General features: G+C 42.4%; 1 protein-coding gene and 1 non-coding gene across 3 annotated transcripts in view; both read left to right on the plus strand.

Annotated features, from left to right (window-relative positions):
- The window catches only part of LOC124612437 (alpha-1,3-mannosyl-glycoprotein 4-beta-N-acetylglucosaminyltransferase A), a 787,568-nt gene that overhangs the window by 276,020 nt on the left and 495,102 nt on the right, over positions 1–16,446 (plus strand). The window lies entirely within an intron of this gene.
- On the plus strand, positions 13,016–13,089 carry Trnat-ugu. Its single transcript has one exon. It is a non-coding gene; the product is annotated as a tRNA-Thr (tRNA).

The following is a 16,446-nucleotide window of genomic DNA, read 5'->3' on the forward strand; positions in this document are numbered from 1 at the left end:
TTAGTTTTGGAACTTAATTAGCGGCTGAATGCACAGTACAATCTCGTGCCTTAAGGGCAAGATCACTGTAATTTAAAAACGGCTGAAAGCCAATACCTTAAACCTCAACCAAAATCAGAAATTTAAAAGGTAAAGCCTTATCTTAAAACAGTTTTTTAATTAGGCTGAAGGCCCAAAGAATCTGACACTTTAAGAGCAAAACAACTTAAATTCAAAATCGGCTGAAGGCCCACGCTTAAGACTCAATAACATCAATTTTAAAAATGCCAAGGCTTTATGTAAAACAGTTCTTAAATTAGGCTGAAGGCCCAAAACATCTGACGCCTTAACGGCAAAACAACCTTAATCTAAAAATCGGCTATAAGCAATGCAAGAACAAACAAGAAAAGGCAGTACACCCAAGGGCGCTCAAGAATTCCGAGGGTCGGCCTGGAATTCAAACACTAACGCTCGCTTAGGTGAGACAGACAGTCGGCCCAACCATTGTCGATCCGACAACAACCCAACTGACAGACAGTCAATGGACCCACTGACAAGATAACCTCCACTTCACCTGACCAGCACACAACAGGGAGTTCAATGGAACAACGTAGAAGGAATTGTCGCCCACAACTAATTATACGTTGAGCTGTCAAACTACACACCGTGCTGGACAGCGACAACACGATAAGGAAAATACACTGCCTGAATTTACGTCTATGGCCAGGGCAGGTAACATGAACGTTAGCGGCCACAAGGCAGAAGATACCGCTGGTGCACTTCAATTCAAATAACCAAGTACAGTTAAACTCCACCAGAGGGTGGCTAAAATTTGCCAACTTCAAAACATACTTTGTTGCTCGCGCGAATATCTCAACAGCCGACAACGTCTCCAAACGACACAATGTGAACAGCCGTGACTTGCTGGTAGATTAAGTCAAAACTCAACTTTCATGTCCAGGATCGGTGAGCCACGAACCTCGTAGCAATGGGAACAGCACCACACACTCCGACACCACATAGAGGCTGCCAGCGGGCCGGCCAAACTACGCCCCGCTGAGATTCGAACTGACTCCCAGACACACGACGACCCAGAAATACTATCAGTCGGTCCAGAGATGGTACGACAGTGCACTTATCAATACGTGCTGCTGCTGCTGGTCACGGGAAAGTAAGGCAGGAAGTTAGTGACGCCAGTAAATGGAATAAGAAAACGAGGCGGCAGTACCGAAATTGAAGATGACAAATAATAAATGGCATGAACACGAGCCACGCACGGTTCAAGAACATCATTGTGTAGGCTGCTGCGTATTTTTTAAGAAATTTTGCTGCAACTTCTCCCGCAATGCAACAAAAGTAGTCGTTCACAAAATTTACCAGTTCCTGAAGATTTTATGTTATGCCACCATCTTCGATTTGTATGTTTAACAATTTGAGCCTGCCTTCCCCAGTTTCCTGTCTTATGACCCCTCTCCCCACTACTTTGCTTTTATTTCCCGCCTTAAACATTTGTTTGTCATTGAACGAAATTCTTGGGGCAAACAGTACCCTCCTGTATATCTTTTATATCTGTGATAATCTAGGAATTGTGGATTAGTACAATGCTTTTTTTAAAAACTGGGAAATTTTAAGTGTCTGGGAGGACTTTCTAATACCCGCATTTATCCATTTATTTTCAGTAGCTGTTGCTGTAGAAGTGCCTACTTTTGGAAATGTCTCCTCAAAAGTTAAATGATGTGCAGAATCTAAAGAACTTAGCTTCTACATTGTTTTCATCCCAGGTTTGATTTGTCAATGTCGTGTAAAAAGTATGTATTTTGCGTTCAGAGAAGATCCTTTTGTAGATCAGCAGATTTGCGGGCGTCACCAAGCCCTTATTTTACCTTTATTATCCGACAGTAATGATCAGAAAAGCTAAGATCTCTTATAGATACTTTACAGTTTTCCCTATCAGTATCTGTAAGTACATGTGACCTATGTTGCACGCCACAACCCTACCCAAGCTGTTCCCTGCCCCACCCACTATCAGTACCTGATCCTGTTCTGTAAAATGTCACACAAAGGCTCTAAAACCTGGATCGTCCGATCTAGCCCAACATACGGTTTGAAAATGCTGGCGATCTGATACCCCTCACTTAACTTCTACTATAATTGAGGGCCTACACCTCTGCTGTTAATGCTACCTGGCAGCAGTACTCTCTTTTTTGTACCATTTGCGCTTTTTCTGTCCTTCCTAGTAACTGGCAGAGTTGAGACTGCTCAACCCTGGCAGCTGAAATCTTGCTGGTAGACATAACAAAACTGTCAGATCGCTTCATCGTTCTGTTAGCCTCCCTACCAAGACCCGGTACCCAACCACACCCCCACCACTAACTTCCTGCATCCTCACTAGTTCTTGATCCAAATCTGCCTGAAGGGTACAGATCTTCCCTTCCTACTCCTCTATCAGTCTATTCCAGTTCCATTTTTTTTTTTTTTTTTTTCAGTTCTAGGACAGTGCCTCCGTGACTTCCCAAGTCCTCCCCCCTACACACACACTCCGACTACATTCCCCCTGGTGAAACCACTTACTGCAGTTCCCACAAAGTATCCCACTACCTATTTTCCTACGACAGCTCCCACAATTTCCACTCATGCTCAAATAAATATCTAAAGCTAAGCGACAAGGAAAACGACACACTTGTGGCTATTCAAAAAAGCTATGAATAACATGTACGTTCAATTTGTTGTGAGCATTTAGTTCAGTATGTAAACAATAATCACACTTCAGTGACAATCGCAGATTACTGTACAGCCAAGCATCCTACATATTAACAATGTGAAACAAAAACAACAAAATACAATAAAAAATACGATCAAAACTCATTTCTTGACGAGCTCTATAGTCGCGCTTGTCAATAAGCCGCCATCATTCCTAAAACATTGCTAAAGGCATCTGCTGCAACGATAAACCGTTCCCCAGCAAATAATTATCTACATCTGTAACGATAAGCGCTCGTTAGTTATCGGATTCGTAGTACGGGGTGTTCAAAAAGTCTCTCCGCAGTGCCGTATGATTGTTAGCCGCGCGTGCCGTATAATTGTTCGCATAGCTGGGTTACTTTCTTTCAAGTGGACTCTCCCAACATTCCTATGTTTCGTTTATCTCAGCCAACGTTAGGACTTTCCCCATACAAAGTGACAGTCGTGCAAGAACTGAAAAATACTGATAATGGCAAGAGACTGCATTATTGTCAATGGTTCAAAAATTCCTTTCAACAAAATGGAAGGGATGTTAATCTTAATGAAACGTTTTTCACTGATTTATCCGAGTACATGTACTCGCAAAATTCTTGTATGTGGAGTACTGCAAATCCGTTGTGCAATCATGAGGAACCACTTCATTCTGTGAAAATAGAAGTTTGGATTGCAATTTCTAGACGTCGGATTGTGGGTCCCATATTTTTCAACGAAACAATAAACACACAACGATACTGCAGTGATATTCTGTACCCATTCATAGGAGAACTTGTGTTAAGTGACACAGAACGATTATTCTCAACCTTGTTGATACAGCTCACGTTTCAGTGTCACTGCTTGTTGATTGTTTTGGTGATCACACAATTTCACAGGGACTTTGGCCTCCATGGTCGCCTGACCTAACACCACCTGACTTTTCTTCTGGGGTGCAGCGAAAGCAACTGTCTATAAAAACCGTCCAAAATCCATCGATGAATTGAAAACTGCAATATCCACTTTCACTGCTTCTGTTACAGAAAAATGTTACAGTTTGTGTTTGGAAAAACGATTAGACGAATTGAATTGTGTATTCAACAACAGGGGAGACACTTTCAACATTTAATGTGAAAATTTGTAAGTAAAAATGAATATTAAATAAATTAATAAGTTGTGCTTCACTTTCATTCCGGTATATTCACTGCGGCATACGGCACGCGCGGCTAACAATCATACGGCACTGCGGACAGACTTTTTGAACACCCCGTATAAAAGTAAGAATAAAAGTCTGTTGTCAATATATTAGATTGGTGCGTAGTATTTTTGCATTGCGTGTTGGTATTCCGGTTAGGTTTATTTATCGATTTTCGTTTTTTATTTGTAGCTGTTGCTGTTTGAGTTTACATATTGGCATTTTGTGATCTGGAGATAATGAGCTGAGTTGTGGACGCTAGAAAACGGAGTGCCAAATGGAGAAGTCTGAACATTTCCGACATATTCTTCTGTTTGAGTTCAGCAGAGGGGTGACGGCAGCGCAGGCAGCCAGAAACATTTGCGCCGTGTATGGGGATAACGCCACTGGACAATGCACGGCGAGAAAATGGTTTTCTCGTTTTAAGGAAGCTCTTTTTGACATAAGTGACTCTACGCGTTCAGGAAGACCTTCGGAGTATGATAAAGATCATTTAAATGCATTAATCCACAATGATTCACGTCAGTGTACCCGAGAACTGGCAAATGTGATGAATTGTGATCATTCGACCATAGTGTGACATTTTCTTGGAGGAGGTTGAAAAATAGGATATTTGCGTACTGCATACTCTAAGCCATAACCACTAAAATCAGCAGGTGGCGATATGTGCATCTCTGCTCGCTCGTCATCAATTGGTTCGTGAACAACACCGACCATTCCTAACCTGTACCGTTACTGGTGACGAGAAATGGTGTTTCTATGCTAACATAAGGAAAAGAAAGGAAAGGTTAATCCCAAACCAACCAACAACACCCATTGAAAGGCCTGCGCGCATCCACAAAGGATAATGTTATGCATCTGGTGGAACAGCGACGGTGTGGTGTACAACGCTTTCCCCGAGGTGTAACCATCTCTGCTGACATTTACTGTCAACAACTGAAATGTCTTGCAGCTGTAGTCCATGAACAACGACCAGGAAGACTACATGAGGTGATGCTACATCACGATAACGCCTGCCCGCATTCTGCTCGACCGACCGAAAACGCTATTCAGGAGTTGGGTTGGGAAACCATTCTGCACCCACCTTATTCACCTGATTTTGCGTCTTTTGATTCTCACTGTTTCCACTCTCTATCGAACAACCTTCAAGGATCTTCCTTTCTGGATGAATATGTCCTCCAAACAAGGCTCGTCGAGTTCTTCACCTCAAAACCATCTGATTTCTACAGTCGTAAAATCGAAAAGATATCCCAGCGTTGGCAGACTGTGGAAAAAAGTGAAGTAGAATACATTATTGATGACTGAAATCTCTGTTATGTGTTTCTGTGTTTGTTTCTTTTATTAAACTTATGGAAAAACGGTATTAACTTATGCTTCCAACCCAATAGTTTACAGTTTATGAGGCATCAGTTTTTGACTAATGTTTCATTTCCTTGTGTGTTTGGATTGCATCTTGAAAGTTCAGAAGAAATCTATTACTCTGACGGTATAGCACTAGCAATCTATAGAGGGATATGCTTTTTCAAAATTCCAGTGCACGCGCCCCAACGCGCATTAATGTTCCTCATCCTGTCAAGCGGCGATGTATTAATGGATCTGTTCCTTGGGCTCCAGCTCTACATTGACAATCAAACTACAGTACTTTCGCGGAGTTACGTGAGGTCGACGATTTACATGTTGCAATACCTGTGAGCGTTGACACACTCGGATAGTCACACATTAGCATGCCGCTTCTGGGGTGCTGGCCAGCCTGGATGTGGTTTTTAGGCGGTTTCTCCCATCTGACTACGTGAATACTGGGCTGGCACCAACTTCCAGCCTCAGTTATACGATTCGCATACATTTAGAAACTGTTCTCACACTTTCTCATGGCATGGGAGAACACTAGACACTGGTCAAATCCAAAAACTTATCGAAGGCGAGAAGGAATCGCGCACTGAGTGTTCCATACAAACTTAATTATGCATATAGACAGCTCATCCATTCCAGGAATCGACGATCCTGACGATTTTTGTCTATTATCGACAATGATACTGGGAAGATACCGGCTCCAGGGAATCCAAGCTTTTCAATAATGTTTCAGTTCAAAGGACTTCATCTTGCTTTCAGCTGTTAGAATTTTATTTTGTGATTGCAATTTCGGCATTAAGCCTTTTTAACCATAAGATTTTCACATATCATGATTATACATCAAGGTGAAGTACCCAAATATTTTAATGAGTGGGTTTCCGAGAATCGAAATATGTGACATAAATGTACATGTGTTTTGACTGCATTGACTTAGAAGCTTAACATTTTCACACCATCAAAAGACTATAGACCTCAGTATGTGACATAAATTTTAACGTGATACATCTTCCCGTTCGTGGCAAAAAGGGGTCTTAACAGACGGAGGGCAGACATACAGTCGGATAACAAATGACAATTACTTTGTATGCGATATAATTACAAATTAACAATTTCGTTTATTTCCTTAACTTGTACTGTGATCGTTTCTTCTTGCCAGATTTCATGACTGTAGATCAATGGGAAGTACCCTATAGGTTTTGATGAGTGAGTTTGTGAATATCGAAATATGTGACATATATGGCCGTTTCTGTTGATTGTGTTGACTTAGAAGCTTACATATTTTACACCACCAAATGACTATAGATCATAGTATGCGACATAAATTTCAACTTGTTACATCTACTCGTTCTTGAAAAAAGTAGACTTAAAAGATGGACGTACTGCGAGTCTGATAACAAATGACAAAAAAATTCTTGTGACGTAAGTACAAATTCACAATTTTAGGATTTTTTCCCGTACTTGTACAGTCAAACCATGATCGTTGCCAAATTTCACGATTATAGGTCAACGGGAAGTGCCGTGTACGCTTAAGGAGCGAGTTTGCGAGTGTCATAATATTTGACGTAGAGGGCTATATCTTTTGATTGCACTGACTTAGGTACTAACGTTTACTGTACCGTCAAGGGGCTGTAAACCTTAGTACGTGACGTAAAGTTCAATATGATACGTCTAGCCGTTCCTGAGAGAAAGAAGTCTTAACAGTCGGGGTGACAGACGGAGAGTCTGATAACAAATGACAATTTTTTTTTTCGTGTAATATAATTGTATAAATTAACATCAACAAAGGCAAAACGAGGATAATGGAATGTAGTCGAATTAAATCGGGTGATGCTGAGGGAATTCGATTAGGAAAGGAGACGCTTAAAGTAGTAAAGGAGTTTTGCTATTTGGGGAGCAAAATAACTGATGATGGTTGAAGTAGACAGGATATAAAATGTAGACTGGCAATGGCAAGAAAAGTGTTTCTGGAGAAGAGAAATTTGTTAACATCGAGCATAGATTTAAGTGTCAGGAAGTCGATTCTGAAAGTATTTGTATGGAGTGTGGCCATGTATGGAAGTGAGACGTGGACGATAAATAGTTTGGACAAGAAGAGAATAGAAGATTTCGAAATGTGGTGCTACAGGAGAATGCTGAAGATTAGATGGGTAGATCACATAACGGACAACGATGGTTTCCGTTGTCACCAGTTCAGATACAGAACTCTAAAAAAAGCGCGCCGATCCCCTGAAGATACAGATTATGACCAGTAAGAAGAAGAAAGATTTAAATACTGCCTCTGAATGTTGAAACGTCTCTTTTTGCGTGAGCTGTGGAAGAACGTCTGTCAGTGGCCCTTTGCAAACTGACACGTTACATATTGGAGTGTGTGCGGCGGTAAGCTGTCACCTCGGCATTTACAGAAAGAGAATTATCGGTAATGGGGGCAAAATAGCGGGAAGAGAGAGACAGAGCTTCAATAAATTTAAAAAATAATTGTTCATTTATTTCAACATAAATTTATAATGTAGCACCACTTATTAACCTTTTAAAAACGACCAAGAATCCATATTTAATGCTAGAAGTGCGAAAAGCTCTTGTTTACGTACATAAATACAAAAATGTTGAAAATACTTCATTGTTATAAAGAGAACATCCTATGTGAAACAAATTTTCTCTCTGAAAAGCATCCTCTGGTGGTAAGAGCAATAAGAGGCATAACTTTTGTAGTTGTGTTCGTTGACTTTAAATAGGAATATGACTCGATCGATCTTCAGATGGTCGTCAACGTTCTGGAAGAAATGGAAGGAACTGGAAAAAGTAAGGCAATTACATACCAAACTCTATGGATCTCATCTCGAAAGTAATATTTTATGGGGAAGTTTCGGAGTCCATTGAGACTAAGATAGGATTTTGGCAGGGAAAAAGACTGTCACCCATTTTTTTAAAAATCTTCCTGGAGGAGATAATAATAACATAGAAGAAAGCCACTAAAGTAGGATGAGTAGAACGAATCGGTTTAGGCGCAAAGAAGCAGGAGTCGATAGCTTTCGCTGATGATTTGAAACTGTTAGCCAAAGCTACAGGAGAAGCTTCAATAATGGTCGAAAAACTACATGTAGTAGCGGAATAAAGAGAACTCATTATCTCCTACGGAAAAACAGAATACATGGCATACAAACATGGCGGAGAAACTACTCTGAATACTAGGTTTGGAAAAGTCAAGAAAACAGATAAATGCAGGTATCTTGGTGAATGGGCTTGGTAAAGAAGTAAACAAAAGGCGAGGCAGAGGGGTAGAACTAGCATGCTGGTCAGTACAGAACAGATATAACAAATACACGTCTCCCACAATAGAAAGGTGAGGCACTACGCGGCGTTTGTCAAGTCAGAAACACTTTACAAATCCTTAATACTGAATAAGAAAGGAGAAATGTAAGGAGTAGAGAAGAAGAAAGGAAAACTTTTAAGGAAAATCCTCGACTCACAAAAAAGACTTCAATTCCTTCCTGACCAACCCGGCGTACAGCCTTGACAACTCAAAGATTGTGTCGAATAACATATGACTGCGACACGAGCAGACTTGAAGCAGAGCGTTTACTGCTTGTGTTGCAGTTATAGTCGTATGTTATTCAACACTTTCTTTGAGTTGTCAAGGCTGTACGCCGGGTTGGTCAGGACGGAGTTGACGTTTGTGATGTCTGAAGATGGATGTAATCCCTAAAAGCGTAACATGTTCTAATAAGAAGAGTCAATTGAACATCTCATGACTTTATTGCGATTCTACAGCATTGGTTGCCAATTATTAACATAAAAATGATCCCAGGCCTCAGATGGGATTTTATGTCCTGTATATCATCACAAAAAAGAAACGATAATACATGGAAGAATAGAAAAAAATGAAGATCTGTATAAACAGGCGGAGAATATCATGGACATTTCATGCCAGAAAAGGCTGACGTTTTATGCGCACCTTTTCAGAATGAACGAAAGCACACTGTCAAAGAAAATCTTCATCTATGTGGGGACTTCTGAAGGTAAATTACACATTTAGTCTCTCGCGACAAGTGTGGTACGTTGTCAGAAGAATGCAGTTGCTCTGAATTTCCTGCAGACACAATTCTGCAACAGTGCGGATAACAGGTACACCACAGCGTGGGAGTGAAATGGCGCACAACGTACTCCAGAACTGAAGTACGTGAGACAGTGCGATGCTTACAGACAATACGTCTACATTGCACAAAGATTCACCGTGAAATTCTGGCTGTACGAGATCCAAACTGAATATCGGTTCCAGTCGCATTGAAAAGGTGCCAAGAACTGTCCAAGGCCGTAAAGATGTGGGTGAGGCTGATTGGGAAGTCCACATCCTGGGCCATGCGATTTCAATCTTTTCTGCAAGCTGAAAAAACATCTGGGTCGGGAAAAGATTTGCCAACGATGAGGACGTTCGCACAGCGTTTCGCGGATGGCTCTATGACCAAAAAGCAGATTTCTGTTGTCGAGGAACTAAAGGAAAGGTAAAACGTTGCGAGGGTTTTTTACAGAGACTTTGTGACAGTGTTGAAAAATAGTCTAATGTACCCGTAGTGCAGCATTCAATAAAAGTTACTTACCTTACCACGACAATGTGTAACTTACTCCTTGGATTTCTCTCATACATCACCAAATTAAAGCCGACCACGAAATGGATTGAGGAAATAAGAAAGTACATGGAGGAAGGTGGGATCAGTCAAAAAGAGTTCTGGGGTGAAGAGATATTTCGAATGAAGTCTGAAGTCAAGTGGCGCCAGTAAAATCAAAGTGCAGGAACCAGTATCATACGAAGAGGAGGAGCTTCAGCCAATGAATAAAGAGATTTGGAAACAAAAGGAAAGACTAACCGACAAAGAGATTGTTTCTCACGGTCCACAATAGGACAAATTCGAATAAAAGAAAAACTATTGGTCACCTCTCCTTGAAATAAGATACGCTATTTGTATGTAAAAAATGCTTCCTACCGTAGTCATCGTTAATGTATAATCAAAAAGGCTGAAAAAGTATGTTAGCGAAATCACTGAAACCCGGAGAGTGAGTAAAAAACTTTCAAATAGCGAATTGGCTGGAGAGACTAGTTTCATTCGACTGCAAAAATCACTGAACGAAAAAACAATCGACTGGCTAATCAGTTATTGCAACTAGGCGGTTGTCCCATCACACTTAGGCACTGTACCCTGATGGTCAGAGTATCTGGTCCATAATTTCCTACATCTCTCGTAGAAGTCACCAGTTGATTGCCTAAATATCTACCACACGTAAAGTATTCCAGCTTCCTGACGGAGTTCCAGTATTGAGAAATCCCAGGGCAAGTGGAAAAGAAGCCTATTGCATCCTTTGCAGGCAATCAATATGCACTGTATGGGTCACCCACTCCCGGACTGGAAACCCTTACTGTTTCGTCAGGATGGAGGCCTAGGAACATGTGCAGCATCCTCAGGCACAATAAAACAACTTCTTTTACTCCTTGGAAAACGTCAGCGGGTCTTCTGCGGCAGCTAGTGGCTTCGTAAGCTAAGGTGCAATCTTCTGAATCGAGAGACTGCTGAAGATCCCTGCCTCAGCTTCAAGCGCAGGCCAGTCACTCGGCATGTGACAGCTTGGCCGTCTGTTTGCGTTTCCCGTCGGCTGATGTGCTACAGAAGAGGAAGTGACCACGGCGCACATGTATTTGGCTCACAAACTGTCCTGAGAATATTAGTCCTTCTCAGGTCAGTACCCGCGTTGTCCCATCAGATGGAGCCCGATTTCGGATGCTGCGATGTCGTGTTTAATGGTGATCTTGGCCCACTGGTTCAGATGGCGGCCTGACTCAAACGATACTGAAGTTTCAGAGCAGCTGGTGCTCTGAAATTGAACGGTGTTGGTAGACTTGTGGACTACGCATGAGTTGTGACTTCAGTATTGGATGCTGGTTCGTAGTCATCCATTGTTACAGATCGGCGGTCATCACATGAGCCACCATGAGGATGGCCAATACTGGGACAATCTCACACAAGATGGTACAGTAAAATAATCAGAGAATCGAGTACCAACAACATGAACACCATTGACCCTACTGATTGACTCGCTCTAGGCTAGTGGGCTGGAGTATTTATGATGCCGAGAAGCAGCTATGTTGTATGACGTCATCTGTAATAACCAACTCAGTTTCGCAAATTACGTGTCATCAGCAGTCTTCAGTTTTGCTGTATAAGTTGAATCAATTTCAGTATAATATCTGCTTTGTCAACCCCCTGACGAAATTCAAATGGCTCTGAGCACTATGGGACTCAACATCTGAGGTCATCAGTCTCCTAGACTTAGAACTACTTAAACCTAACTAACCTAAGGACATCACACACATCCATGCCCGAGGCAGGATTCTAACCTGCGACCGTAGCAGCAGCGTGGTTCCTGACTGAAACGTCTAGAACCGCTCGGCCACATCGGCCGGAAAACCCCTGGCAGGTATTGTTTCGTCCTACCTAGTACTTCGATCATAATGCTACAATAGTAACGGAGGCAGGTTGGTCTGCAAACCCCTGGCAGGTATTGTTTCGTCCTACCTAGTACTTCGATCATAATGCTACAATAGTAACGGAGGCAGGTTGGTCTGCACTTATCTAACACTTTTCTGCTGAGCTCTCTTACGCACACACACAGAAGTATTGGTGCCACACTCTTGGTGACCGATTAACCGTGTCGAAATGTTTACACCTAGCGACTGGCTTCTGTTGGTACTTCCATGCAGTTGAGCAATGCTGGGTTGTAGAGCCTTAGAAAATTTTTCTCTTTCCCATTCCCTTACTATCTTAGAGCGTATTAGTGGATAGGCCGCTTTCCCCACTCGACAGCTCCATACTCCTAAACTGAGCGCAGAACAACTCCAAGGTCCTGCCGGAGTGTGGACGGCGGATATAGGAATGGGGAGAGCTGCCACAGACTTTCCACATCTTTATCCCTCAGTTCTTTAATATACTGACCACACTTCAGATGCCTATCGAGAGTAACACTGAGATATCTGGCTACGCACAGCTTCACGCAGGAAGTCTTACCTGACCTTCAAAGTATACTTTCCCAGAACGTAAGCACCATTTAGCGGTATGTATTTATTTGTCTTTAATAGCCAATAGGAGGGTAATTTCAGAATAGTCCTCGTGATTGTCAACGCACAATGAATTAAGTAGACCACAGACTTTGAAGTAAGTGGCGCTGCTCTTACTGACTACTGCGAAAGCTCGCACATTGTCGAGCTGTTATTTTTCACAGGTCGCTCATTTATTCGTATAATAGAATCGTGAAGTTATACGAGACCATTACACACATGTGCATCTATGTCTCGGAAGCAAGAAAAAGGAAGGGGAAGAAAAACACTAACGCACACAGACAAAGATCTCGTAAACGTTTTCATCCACTATGAACCGCTTCATCAACGAATATAATATATGAAGACAGTAACTGTTCTCGAATGAACAGATTACTGTTGTTGACCGTGCAGCTTTTCCCTGGAATAAATGATGACTAACTGAAAACCCTCAGCTGCCGACAGGTGTTGATGATATACCTCGATGTGGACAGCTGAAAATGTGTGCCCCGACCGGGACTCGAACCCGGGATCTCCTGCTTACCCTTACATGGCAGACGCTCTATCCATCTGAGCAACCGAGGACACAGATGAATAGCGCGACTGCAGGGACTTATCCCTTGCACGCTTCCCGTGAGACTCACATTCCCAACAAGCGTGCAAGGGATAAGTCCCTGCAGTCGCGCTATTCATCTGTGTCCTTGGTGGCTCAGATGGGTAGAGCGTCTGCTATGTAAGCAGGAGATCCCGGGTTCGAGTCCCGGTCGGGGCACACGTTTTCAGCTGTCCACATCGAGGTATATCATCTACACCTGTCGGCAGCTGAGGGTTTTCAGTTAGTCATCGAATATAAGTAAACTAATTGCTTTGCACAAACCAAGTTCCGCGGCTGCTACTGCTAAATATGATTCACTACAACATCGTGACAAATGTTGCTGGCAAATTTGATGGCCATAAACAAGCGTACATGAAAGTAAAGCTCGTACATGTGATCGGATAATTAGGACGAACGCTGCTGCTATAATGCATGGCTCTAGCAAAACCATGCCAACAAGTAACAGTCTCGTTTTATTCTATGATTCGAAGTTGTATGGTTCTTTTTGGTTTCTGGAACGAATGCGTACACTGAGTGACAAAAAGTGAAGTACATGGTAGACACAGCCGGGAATCAATGTAACTTCGTGCATTTACACACTATCGGCCGGTAGGCAAATGATCAGAGTTGCAATTCTTTTGACAGGCAGTGTTATGACCAGACGAAACTACAATCGTTCGGCCGTAACTCTGGGTTCTTTAATTGCTCTGGGATTTTGCTCATCTGAACTGCAATATATAAAATATTATTTCACTTTATTCGTGAATGATAAAAAGATTTACTTAATACTCATCTTTTGGATCTGCAGGTCTAGCCTTTTTTTCTCTGTTTTCAGTTAAATTATTGGATCATGTCCGGCTTGTATGCAAAAACACTGTTTTGTCTTGTTACCCAAACATGTTTCGGCATCTCTGCGCGATCCTCATCGGGTTTTGATTGTCGAAAACTGATTTTACATTACATGGTTTTGCAGCACCATGTGTATGGTGTCCTGCACTGAAAGCTTTTCATCTTTTGTTATGACTGATCCTTCTTCTTTTGCGTTCTGAGCACTCTCTACACACATGTTACTGTACTTTGGTAATTTTGTTCGTACAAACGCCTTTTTACTTCATAAAACGTGAAAGGTGGCTACACTGAGCCACAGCGCCAGAGATTGCGCCAAAGAGTATTATTCAGCCGCCTCCACTTTCAGTTCTTGTCGAGAAGTCGTGGTGGAGAGTGCTTGTTGAGATGTGGTAGTAGTAAGTCGGTGTTGAGATGTGGTAGTAGTGAGTCGGTGTTCAGATGTTGTAGTAGGGAGTGCTTGTTCCATGTTTTATGCAGTTTGTTTGATGGGCTAGACAGCAGATGTTGTTCGAATGGAGATATTGTAATGATCAGAGTGCTTTTCGTCAATATATATGAAGGTAAAAAAATTCCCTTTTCTTTTTATTATTTCAATGTCTTAAATAATGCGTCATTACAGGTTCAGTCAACAAAGCATCTGGCTTGTGTTCTTGTATTAGAGTGTAATTCTGGCTTCCTTACTCAATTATAGTATTTTTATTTTTTTTAATTACTTCAGTATAAATGGTATTTAAAATTTCTTGTCTTATTGAAGAAGAACCGTGCCAGATGTGTACGTTGAATCACACTTCCACACACAGAACAATTACACTTGTGTATTGGTTTCGTAGGTTTTATAGTTGCTGGGGACTTAATTAATTAATTGTGTTAACGGAAATTTTCTTTCATTCTTTGATGTTATTCTATGCAGTCAGATTGCGTACTTAAACTAGTCAGGGCCAACCGTTTACGAGACCTCGTAATCGGACATACAGCTACTAAAAAATTAAAATTATTTGAATAATATATAATTAAGCCCCCATGCAAACGCAGTGAGCATTATATGAGCAAACATAGTATTAACCGCTTTTTACGAAGTAAAAAGGCGTTTGTACGAACGAAACTACCCAAAGTACAGTAACATGTGCGTACAGTGCCCTCAGAACGCAAAAGAAGAAGGATCTGTCCCAACAAAACATGGAAAGCTTTCAGTGCAGAGCACCATACAGATGGTCCTGCAAAACCACATAAAGTAAAATCGCGTTTTCAATAAACAATATCCACTGAAGACGGCACAGAGATACCAAAACATGTTTGGGTAACAAGACAAAACAGTGGTTTTGCATGAAAAACTGACCTGTATCTAATGAGGTTTACTTAACTTGATACAATCCTCTGGCGCATCAGTGCTTGATAATTTACAGCTGTCATTGACTATCAAAGCATCACTTGAGGCACTAATTAAGAAACTTACGTTCAGTTGGCTCGATAGATTGTCAGTGCTACAAACTTTCTGAATTTCGGAGCCATTTGGCTACCTTGCTGACCAAAGCAGGATTTGTCAACCACGGAGACAAGTAGTAGAAACTCTCGCTGTGTGCGAACGGGCTGAAATGTAAGCCCTGGATGACAACAGAACGGGGCGCAGAATGTCGTCGATATACCGCCCTGCTGTAAGGGCGCCGCGGATGACAACCAAAGGAGTCCTTCTATGAAAAGAAATGCCACCCCAGACCATCACGCTTAGTTATCGGGTAATATGGTGGGCGACAGTCATACAGGTATCACACTGCCGTCCGGGGCGTCACCAGACACTTTGTCGTTGGTCATCGGGGCTGAACTGGAAGTGGGACTCAACACTGAAGACAATTCTACTCCAGTCAATTAGATTCCACGTCGAGTGTGCCCAACACCCCTGATACGGGCTTGTTGGTGTACAGAAGACAAGGATAGTCGGAGCAAGGGGTGCCGTGAGCTCAGTTCCCTTCCTATGAGTCCCCTCCAATAGGTGAACGGTCAGCGCCTTGGAATGCCACGCATGGGGGCCCGGGTTCGATTCCCGGCTGGGGTGGGAGATTTTCTTCCCTCAGGGACTGGGTGTTGCGCTGTCCTCATCATAATCATTTCATCCCCATCGTCGACGCGCAAGGCGCCCAATGTGGCGTCGCACTCAATAATACTTGCACTTGGGGGCGGCCGGACTTCCCACCTGGGAACTCCCGGCCACTGACGCCATTCGATCACTTCCATTTTTCCTTCCTATGAGTCGCTTGTTAATGATCTTTGTGGTCACTGAAGCACCAGCTGGGCGTAGCATCGATGATAATGGTGAATCCGGGGCTGTGAGTGCCTTTCTGACGGTTTCTCGGTCCTCGTGTTCTGTCGTCTCTTCAGGTCGACCGCTTCCTTCTTGACGCTGTGTTCGGCTGTGGTTCACCCATTCCTACCAACATCGTCGAATAGTGCCATCGCTTTTATTCAAATATCGAGTGATTCTCCGACTACTCCAACTGCCTTCTTTGACCGTAGCTACAAGTCGTCTCTCAAATGCTGACATCTGCGTATATTGTCCATGCGCCTGTCTGGGAAACATATTTGCTGTCCATCTGAGTGAATGGAATGCAATTCGCAAAGATTATATGTCGTGGCATCTAGATGTCACCTCTTTGTAAAATCTTTGCAATCTGCACGGTGAAATTGCTGTGC

Source organism: Schistocerca americana, chromosome 4 (genome assembly GCF_021461395.2).
Source record: "Schistocerca americana isolate TAMUIC-IGC-003095 chromosome 4, iqSchAmer2.1, whole genome shotgun sequence".
In the NCBI taxonomy this organism is placed as follows: domain Eukaryota; kingdom Metazoa; phylum Arthropoda; class Insecta; order Orthoptera; family Acrididae; genus Schistocerca; species Schistocerca americana.